General features: G+C 40.6%; 1 pseudogene; it reads right to left on the bottom strand.

Moving 5' to 3' along the window:
- Window positions 1-4699: 4699 nt before the first annotated feature.
- Window positions 4700-4818, bottom strand: LOC112438659 (5S ribosomal RNA; annotated as a pseudogene).
- Window positions 4819-10319: the final 5501 nt, after the last annotated feature.

Raw genomic sequence — 10319 nt, 5'->3', positions numbered from 1 at the left:
CTTTTGAGAAATGTCTATTCAGATCTTTTGCCCATTTTGTGATCTATATTTTTTCCTATAGGATTGTTTGAGCTCCTTATATATTCTAGTTACTAATCCCTTGTCAGATGGGTAGCTTGCAAATATTTTCTCCCATTCTGTGAGTTGTCTCTTTGCTTTGTTGATCGTTTCCTTTGCAGAAATTTTTTACCTTGATGTAATCCCATTTGTCCATCTTTGCTTTAGTTGCCTGTGCTTGTACAAGAAATCCTGCTCCAATATCGAGAGTTTCCCCAATATTTTCTTGTAGTAGTGTCATAGTTTGAGGTCTTAGATTTAAGTCTTTAATCCATTTTTATTTGATTTTTGTATATGGTGAGAGATAGGGGGTCTAGTTTCATTATTCTGCATATGGATATCCAGCTTTCCCTGTACCATTTATTGAAGAGACTGTAATTTCTCCAGTGTATATTCTTGGCACCTTTGTTGAAAATGAGTTCACTGTAGGTGTTTGGATTTGTTTCTGGGTTCTTTATTATGTTCCATTGGTCTATCTATGTGCCACGGTGTTTTGGTTACTATAGCTCTGTAGCATAATTTGAAGTCAGGTAATGTGATCCCTCCAGTTTTGTTCTTTTTGCTCAGGGTAGTTTTGGTTATTCTGGATATTTTTGCAATGTCTTTAAACGACGCCACCTGCCTTTAAAGTTGAGTCAAAGAGTAGAACAAGTAACAGTGGCTGAGAAGGACTAGTTTTGAAAGTAGGAGGAAATCCAGGAAGTGTGGCATCATAGCACTGAGTAAAAGAGAGCTATACAGTGGGAGTATCAAAAGCTATGATAAAGAAGTGATGTTGTTAGAATAGGGGTCTACAGATACTTATAGCCAGCCCTCATAGAGCCCTTTCTGTGTCTCAGGCACTATTGTAAGTGGTTTACATGTTTTAACTCTATAAATCCCCATGAGATAAGTAATATCACTATGTTCATATTGCACACAGGAAACTGAAGGGGTTATGTAGCTTACCCAAGGTCACACAGCTAGTAAGTGGTGCAGCAGGAAGTTTAATCTGCTCTTATTAATGCTGCACCATTGTTCAATTTAAGCAACATTAAACTTCCCAGAAGAAAATAGCTAATATTCATTGGTTGTAACTTCTTATTTTAATAGTAGAAGACACTAGAACAGGGGAGGGTAGGATGGAAGTTTAAAGGTAAAAACAGAAAAGGAGGGATTTGTATAAAAAATGAGTTCATCATCTCTGTTTAGTTCGTGAGTCTATGTTATGGAACTTTTTTCTTTTCTTTTTGTGAATAGAACAGAAACTTAAACTCGTGAAAATAAAAGCTCATAGAGTTTAATGAGGGCAAAGGTTTTTTATTGACCTACTGGGACTTTGCTCGGGAGGAATGTCCACATGCCTTCTACTCTCCTTCACTGAATCTGGGTCCTATGGAGACCCAGTTTTTCTGAGTACCACTTTACCAGAAGCGAGCAGGTGAAGTCACCTTACTAGAGCCTAAGCACATAGATCAGTAGAACTAGAGATTTCACCAATTCTGCGTTCCCTTTTTATTCCTCTTGGAGATGTTCTTAGGGAACATTTGCAGCAGCCATGCAAGACATATGAGATTTGCAGGGGCTGAGGGTAGGATGAATGCAGGGGGAGGGGAGTGTGGGGAGGCTGGAGAGGTGACACAGCTGGCTGCGTGATTTCAGCAGGGGCTCTGAGGGGTTCCTAGATGCCCACATTACTAATGACAAAGTCGGTTTCTTTACCTTTTCCAGGACAGCTGGAATATATGGAGAATCTTCAATTCTTTTTTCCTTTTTAAAAAATATTTTAATAGACAAATAACAATTGTACATATTCATGGGGTGCATAGTGACGTTTCAACACCTATAGTGTATAGTAATCAGATCAGGGTAATTAGCATTTCCGTCATCTCAAACATGGTATCATTTCTTTGGGTTGGGAACATTCAATATCCTCCTTCTAGCTATTTGAAGCTATGTATTATATTAACGTTAACTATTGTCATCCCACAGTGCTATAGAGCACTAGAACTTATTCCTCCTGTCTGGTTGTAATTTTGTAGCCTTTAACAAATCTCTCCCTATCCCTTCCTTCGCCCTTGCCTTCCCAGCCTCCAGTATCCTCTGTTTTCTTTACTTTCTTGGTGTGAAATGACGTGCATTAAAAAGGCAACAGGGAAAAGAACATAGCATAAAGTTTCACAACGAATAGTAGGTACGGAACAGTCTTTCTGAGCCCAGAAGAAATTTTGCATTATCTTTGCTGAATAATTCTTCCCTACCACTCACAACACCCTTGCTTAGGATGGCTGAGAAGATAGCCTTGAGTTGATGCGTCAGGAGATGTTGTAGAGATTTTTTGAGAGAAGAGCCAGTGTGTGTGTGTGTGTGTGTGTGTGTGTGTGTGTGTGTATTAATACTTATTTAAGTAATCTGAATGCAAACTGGATTTAAATGGATGGCATTGTAGGCAAGGATAGATTTTATAAACCAAAGAGCCCTTGAAATAATCAGCTATTAAAAATACATTAATATAATCATCTTTCACATATGCTTTCTTAAGTTTGATTAACTGCTTTCTAAAAGTGTATTCGATATTACAGCCACATCAAACAAGCTGTGCTGAAATGTATCTGAGCTTATAAAGCACAAATCAGATTGTAGATCACTTGAGAATTGGGTATATGGGAGAAGAATGTAAACTATTTCCTTTAAACAGTGGATGGAGAAGTAAGTCCACAAGTAGTTAATGATGACCTTGGCCGACCTTCAATTATGTTAGCCTAGAAGGGATTTCTTGAATGTATTTACCTTGTTATTAACTTCTTGGTAATTCTTTCACAATTCATTTTTCTATTATGTCAGCTTTTATTTACCTGTAAGGACACTTTCACGTAAATTTCATCTCATCCAAGGATGATAAAGAAGAACCTTGAATGAAATGAAGTTCATCTTGAGTTAGAGCCTCCCAAAACTTGAACCAATTTTCCTTTGCGACCAATGTCTGGTAATAAGTTTGGGGCTTTAAAAACTGTAATAACTTTCTCAGGCCGAGAAAGGTAGTAAATCTAGTGCAAATCCATTTAAAGGTTCTGGGCAAGACATGCTTAAGAATCCAAAAATGGATGATGAAGTAGCTATAGTGGCTGAAATTAGATGGTATTTCGGGTACTAAAAATACACACATAGATGTGGAATAATTAAACATAAGTACAATATTACAACATAGCAGACAACTGGAAGTCTAAATTAATGTCAATTAGATAAGAATAAGTTTAAATATGTGAAAAAATACAGTGCCATATAATATAACTCTGAAAAGGACAAAAATGGGAATTCCTTAGTTATATAAAATGGGATACTGAAGAACAAACAAAAATGGAATCAGAGCAATGGATAAAAGAAATGCAAATCTCTAAAAATTTATACAGAAATATAAATATTGAGAGAAAATAAACTTCTTTTTCCCGAAAAGCGATTTAAAAGCAATCTTCCTGATTGGTCACCTACACATTAAAGATACCGTAAGATATTGTTGCTCAATGTGTCAACTTGTGCCCTGGAAATTCTCAGACAGGAAAAATCACTCTCGGAAAGAGAGTGTATGGCTGGAAGGTGGGTTTGCACTTCATAAAAAACACAAAGGCCTGAAGGAAGTCTCAACATCATATGCATGTTGAGGAGACAGAAGGGGACATTCCAGGAAAGGAAAGTGGTGAGAGTCAAGGGGTGGGGGCAGGGATGGTCTGCATAATCCCTGCATGAAGCATTGCACCAGGAGGTTTTTGTAAGACTCCTTTCTGGAAGCTAAAAAGAGGTCTGGCAAAGAATAAAAAATTGAGGAGAGGACCGAGGAACTCTTTTGAAGTATATGAGCTATCTGTTGCTGTGTGACAAATGGCCCCCACTTTAGAGGCTTTATCTCAAGTTTCTCTGTCAGGAATCTGGGGGTCATTTAGCTGGGTCCTCAGCATCTGAAGACGTTGGCCAGGACTGTGGTCATCTTTAGACTTGACTGTGGAAGGATCTGCTTCCAAGCTCACGCACGTGTTATTGGCAGGATTCCTTTGCTTGCAGGCTTATTGGCTCGAGGGCCTCAGTTCCTTGTTGGTTGTTGTCCCAAGGCTGCCTTCGGTTCCTTGCCATATGGGCTTCTCTACAGGGCAGCTCACAACCAGAGGCCTAGGATAGAAATAAACGAAACTACCATGTGAAAAGAAACAGCAAGGAAACTTTCATGTCTCAATCATAGCACTAGGTAGAGGGAGGGGAAAAAGATTTTGAACCGCAAGCAGATTTATATTCTGAGTTGACACCACCCATGTGGTCTAAAATCTCATGAAGAAATTTTAATTTAAAATGCTCTTAGTCTATCCCAACAGTGATCAAAAGACATTATTGATTGTAAAATGCAAACTGATTTAAGAGACGTTAAAATGCTTTTTACAGTTACCTTATATTTAATAAGATGTGACCAAAGTTTTGCTATAAAAAAGAGATATAATTTATATACCATACTATTCACCCATTTAATTTGTACAATTCAATGGTTATTAGTATATTTGCAGATTTATGCAACCATCACTACAATACATTTTAAAACATTTTTGTTACCTTCAAAAGAAACTTCATATCTTTTCATTTTTATATTTATTTATTTTTTAAATTTTATTTTATCTTATAAAGCTTACAGCACCCGGCATTCTCAGGTGGTCTCCCATCCAAGTTCTAACTAGGCCCAACCCTGCTTAGTTTCCAAGATCAATTGGGATCAGGCATGTTCAGGGTGGTCTGGCTGTAGATAGACACTTCATATATTTTTAGTTGTTACCCCCCAACCCCTAGCCCTCGGACCCCCATCCCAGCCCTCAGCAACAATGTATCTGCTTTATGTATTTATAGATTGGTCACAGACATTTACAACTGATGTTAGAAGTCACATTGCTTTTGTCATATTCATTGCTTAAAAGTGAGTCATTAGGTCCAGCCCACAGACAGGCAGAGAGGCTTCTACAGGGAGGTGGGATTCTTGGAAGCTGCTTTAGAAGCAGCCTACCATAGGAGGGAACCAGGAATGTGTCAGGAGCCTTGAGTAGATTTAATGTCCTTGCTTTTAAATTGAGAGCCCATGAATACTTGGAAGGAAAAGCTTCCCAAATGGTCAGGCCTCCTACTGAGAACTTGTTAAGTGGCTGAGACCATCTTATCTCTTGATAGTTATGCATATATGAGGGCAGAGAGACCATAAGGGATGAAAGGATGACATGGCTTCATTCTCTGCAGCTCATAAGGCTGTCTTGTGAACAAGGCAAAATGTAACAAACCTGCACGTTGTGCACATGTACCCTAAAACTTAAAGTATAATAATAATAAAAAAATGAGATACGGCAAGGCACAGGAAGGGAGATGATATGGTTTGGATGTGTGTCCCCTCCAAGTCTTATGCTGAAATACGATCCCCAATGCTAGAGGTGGTGGAGCCTGGTTGGAGGTGGTCATGGGGGTGGATCCCTCATGAAAGAGTTGGCGCCCTCTTCATAGTAATGAGTGAGTTCTTGCTCTGAGTTCGTGTGAGATCTGATTGTTTAGAAGTGTGTGGCACCTTCTCCCCTACCTTGCTCCTGCTTTCACCATGTGACACGTCTGCTCTCCTGCCTTCCGCCATGATTGGAAGCTTCCTGAGGCCCTCACCAGAAACAGGTGCCAGCACCACACTTCCTGTACAGCCTGCAGAACTGTGAGCCAAAACAAACCTCTTTTCCTTATTAATTACCCAGTCTCAGGTGTTTCTTTATAGCAGTGCACCTGGACAGACAGAGGGAGATCCTCTTGAGCGTATCCTGTGCTGCATCTGCCTTCCCCCTCTGGGTGTGCTCTCGTTAGCCAGAATAACTTGGAATTTTCCAGGCCCTCAGAACTGACCTCTGCAAGACAGAGGTCTTGTGTCCAGGGCAGGTGACCTTTGACTTTTAGCTTTTTAAATATAGACATTGCATACTAATGAGGACAGCCTGGTGTTGGGATAATTTAGTTTTTCCCTGAGTGCTTCCAGAATCTAGTTCCATGAAATTCTCAGTGAAATCATTGTCCACCCTTAGATATTCAAAATACATGCTGACATCTGGAAGGATTACAGTAATGAAACTTGCTTAACTTCATTTGACTGGACACTTTCCACACATATCTGACCATGAGACACCCGCCCCCCCCCACACACCCATTTATCCATCTGTTCGCATTGTAGGGCACAGGCAATGTCCACTGCTGTAACTCTCTGTAGACTGTGGATTCTCCCTGTTGGCTCTTGTTAATACTGTGCCTTAAGGCCATTAGAACTATTGATGTTTGTCACATGAAAGCTGTTAAGCCAGGGATTCCTCATAGTGTATTTCCTTGGTGGAGTTCTGAGCCCATATAGAGGAGTTTACTTCGATCTCTGTTAAATAGTATTGAGTTAAAGGTCAACTGTATGCGAGGCAGCATATGATACGAAAGCTCAATTGATTTTACTGCTGCCAACTGGCTAAGCTTGTAGGGATGATATTGAATCTCCAGGCCGTGATTTATTTTATGGACCATTGTTCCCAAAATAGGCAATCCACAAACATTCCAAAACATCCGTTTTAGTATTGAGTGGGCCAGTGCTGAGTGCACAGTCCTTCCTCTCACTGCAAAATGCCATTCTTCAGATTAATATCCATCCCACTTTATAGCTGACCCACTTCTAGGTAAAGCAGTTAAAAAAACAGCGAGCACTTTACTTCAGATAATATTTCTTCACTTTCCCCACAAAGAGCACCTCTGTGAGTTATCTTACAGTCAATGGGGATCACGTTTTCAGTATTTTCTCAGCTATCTACTGAAGGCTGCATCAAGAAAGAACTGGGTTAGACTGAAGGGAATTGTTTTAGTGAATCAGCACTAGCTCCTGGTAATCAATATAACATTCCCTAGGAGCTTGAAAAAAAATTTGTCTAATGTATTTTAGAATTCACAACTAAACCGTGAGTCTTTGGTTTGGAGTCTACTTCTTTGCCTTATTTTCAAGTTGGTGGCAACTCCAGACTTGAGGAGATGTGCCTGTATTTCAGGATGACTAGGAGTGGTTCTCTGCAGTTTTTGGGTACAGCCTTTCAGTGAACTTGAATGGATCTAGAATTCTCACCTGCATCTAGAATGCTGCACTAAGTTTAAACTAATTGTAGATTACATCTTGTGACCGTTCTTGGTTTTGGCCCTCTTAATCATGTTGTGTCTTCCTGTCTAGCTATGAGAGGCTGAACCCTAAGCTCCTCCGGTGATTGGTATATGCGTCATGCATGCCCTGTCTAATCATCTCCCATTGAGTGTGGGTGAGACCGGTGAATATGATGAATGTCATTCTCTTGATTACGTTACCTTAGATGGCAAAGATGAGTTGTCACCCACTCATGATTACATTATGTCATATAAGACTCCATGGTAGCAGGCTGGAGAAAGAGAGAGAGACACTCTCCTGGAACAACTGAAAGGCACTGCAGAAACAAACTATCATTTTGTGAGAGGGTCACAGGCTAGGGCCTGAGGGTAGCTTCTGGAAGCAGTGACCCCTGCCTGACAGCCAGTGAGAGCACAAAGGCCTCAGTGCTACAACTGCAAGGACTTAATTCCTGCCCAAAACCATATGATCTTGGACAAGGACCCCAGCTCCAGACACCACAGCCTGACACCTTGATTATAGCCTTGCAAAGCCCTGAGGGCTGGACTTGGTTAAGCTGTATCTGAACTCCTGATCCATGGCAACTGTGGGCTAACAAGTGTGTGTTGTTTCAAGGTCCTAAGTGTGTTATTTGTTGCACAGCAAAAGATAACTCACACACCAGCTTAAAACATTCTCCTTAGTAGCAACCATTTCTTGCTCTGATGGGATAATATTGTGCCACCTATGCCACCCAAGGTATCTGTTCCGAATGCTTCCACTTCGTCTCTTGCCTATCCTTGACAAAGTCTCTGTAGATGCTGCAGATGGACTTGGCACACTTCACAAGTCCCAGCTCACTGTGGCCCTGCTCATCTCCATTTGCAGACTCCTCCTTCCTCATGTTCCTTTAAAATTGGAGCTCATTAAGGAGATCTCTGCAACCAGGGATGGCACCCTTTCTTTTTATGAAGACATTTGAGATAATACTATCAATGAAAAGGCCTTTTTAAAGGCAATCATGCTGCTCTTTCCTTGTTGTATTAGCATTTGTGATGTTGCCCGAGACTTTTTTCAATTTGCTGCAATTAATTTTTTAGTGGCCTCCTACGCTTACCGAAGAAACAGAGGCTTGCTCTGAAGGGAAGTGGTGTCATCCCCTGCCACACCCACACAATGTATTAGAATCCGGGAGTGGTGAAGAGGCAGTTTATTCAGGTGAATTAAAAGGGGGCGTTTTTCATGGGGAATCACAAGTAGGTAGAGGAGGCACCGGCAGTGAGAGAAGTGGGACTGAGACCTGGCACAGACACAGCCACCTTCTACCCTGCGAACGTCAGCAGTCTGTTCTTGGAAAATCAAAGATCTGCAGGAAAATGCCAACAAGGAGCCTAAAATACATCACAAATGTTGCATTGGAGAAATGTGAACATTCTCTGAAGTTTGGGTACTCAAGGTTAACAGGCCTTCTACTGGGAAAGTGTTAACCAGGAAGACATCTGCTGCACATGCCTCCAGTATGCTGAGCTTCTCTCGGAGATGGATGGAAAATATGTGAGCTATAGATGCAACTAGTCCCCTGGCTAGAGGAGAAGGGAAATTCGGGTTCTTGCTTTTAAGTAAGAATGCAGTTTCCATACCCGGAAAGGAATACGTGATTTAACAGGGAAAAACAGAAAACAAAAAGACCTGGAGTCAACGAGTCGTCGAAACTTGTGTGGAGATGGTGATGAGCAGAAGCCAATTGTGCAGAAGCAAATCTCAGAGAGAAGAAATTCCCTGTTAGGGGGAGCATAAAAATACAAGTAAGCCCTCCCCACGGGGATGCATCTGTAGCTACTGAAAAGCCACAGATGTCTGGCAGGGAGGATGCCCGGACCCTTGCAGATTGAGGAGACATGTTGCCAGCTGCAGATGTCCTGCTTTGAGATCTTTACTGAGAGTCTGGGGCTGCACACATTGAGCTAGGAGTTTGTAATCTTAATCCAGGACTGAGAGAAAGTAGAGCAGTTTCCAAAGGTGTGGTCCGCACAACACAGATGACACCCCAGAAAGCCAAAATGACACTGGCAAATGTGGCCTCCTGACCAATGTACCATTAGTGTGTCAAATAAAAGAATTAACATATTTTCTTCTATAGCACACAGTTTCTGAATAGAATTTCTTTAATAGTGCAAATTACAATTTGTGACTGTATTGTGTATTGGCTTACTTTTATTGCAGTGGGCTGTTTTCTCAATATAATGTAATCGCTATTAGGGCAGGTTGCATGTGTCATTTGTCCAACACTACATCCTTAGGAACTGAGTCAGTTCAGCCAGTTCTAGGCTCAATAGGTCTTCCTTAAACATGTACTTAATAAATGCATAGAGGAAATGATTGTTTTTAAAAATATTTATTTATCATTATTTTTTCAGCTTTTATCTTAGATCCAGTGTGTAGACATGCAGGTCTGTTACCTGGGTATTTTGCATGGTGCTGAGATTTGCCATCTTTATATTGTTGAGCATCCAATGTTTAGCTGCCACTTATAAGAGAGCATATGCATTATTTGGTTTTCTGTTCTTACGTTAATTCACTTAGAGTAATGGCCTCCAGCTGCATCCATGTTGCTGCAAAGGACATAATTTTGTTCTTTTTATGGCTGTGTAGTATTCCATGATGCATACGCACCACATTTTCTTTATCGAATCCACCACCGATGGGCACTGGGGATGATTCCTTGTCTTTGCTGTAGCGAATAGTGCTGTCATGAACTTGTAAATACATGTGTCTTTTTGGTAGAACGATTAGTTTTCTTTTGGATATATACCCAGTAATTGGATTGCTGGGTCAAATGGTAATTCGGTTTTAAGTTATTTGAGAAATCTCCAAACTGCTTTCCACAGCGACTGAACTAACTTACATTCCCACCAACAGTGTAAGCATTCCCTTTTCTCTGCAGCCTCAACAACATCTGTTGTTTTTTGACTTTTTAATAGTAGCCATTCTGACTGCTGTGAATTAGTATCTCATTGTGGTAAAAAATGGTTATTAAAAAAATGTGTTAGTCCTTCTTCCCTCCATCCTTCCCTCCTTCTCTTTCTCTCCTTCCTTTCTTCCTTGTCTCACTCTATATCAGTGAAAC

This window comes from Pan paniscus, chromosome X (genome assembly GCF_029289425.2).
Source record: "Pan paniscus chromosome X, NHGRI_mPanPan1-v2.0_pri, whole genome shotgun sequence".
Lineage (NCBI taxonomy): Eukaryota > Metazoa > Chordata > Mammalia > Primates > Hominidae > Pan > Pan paniscus.
The sequence above is the reverse complement of the archived record's forward strand: the minus strand, read 5'-3'. Positions and strand labels throughout refer to the sequence as shown.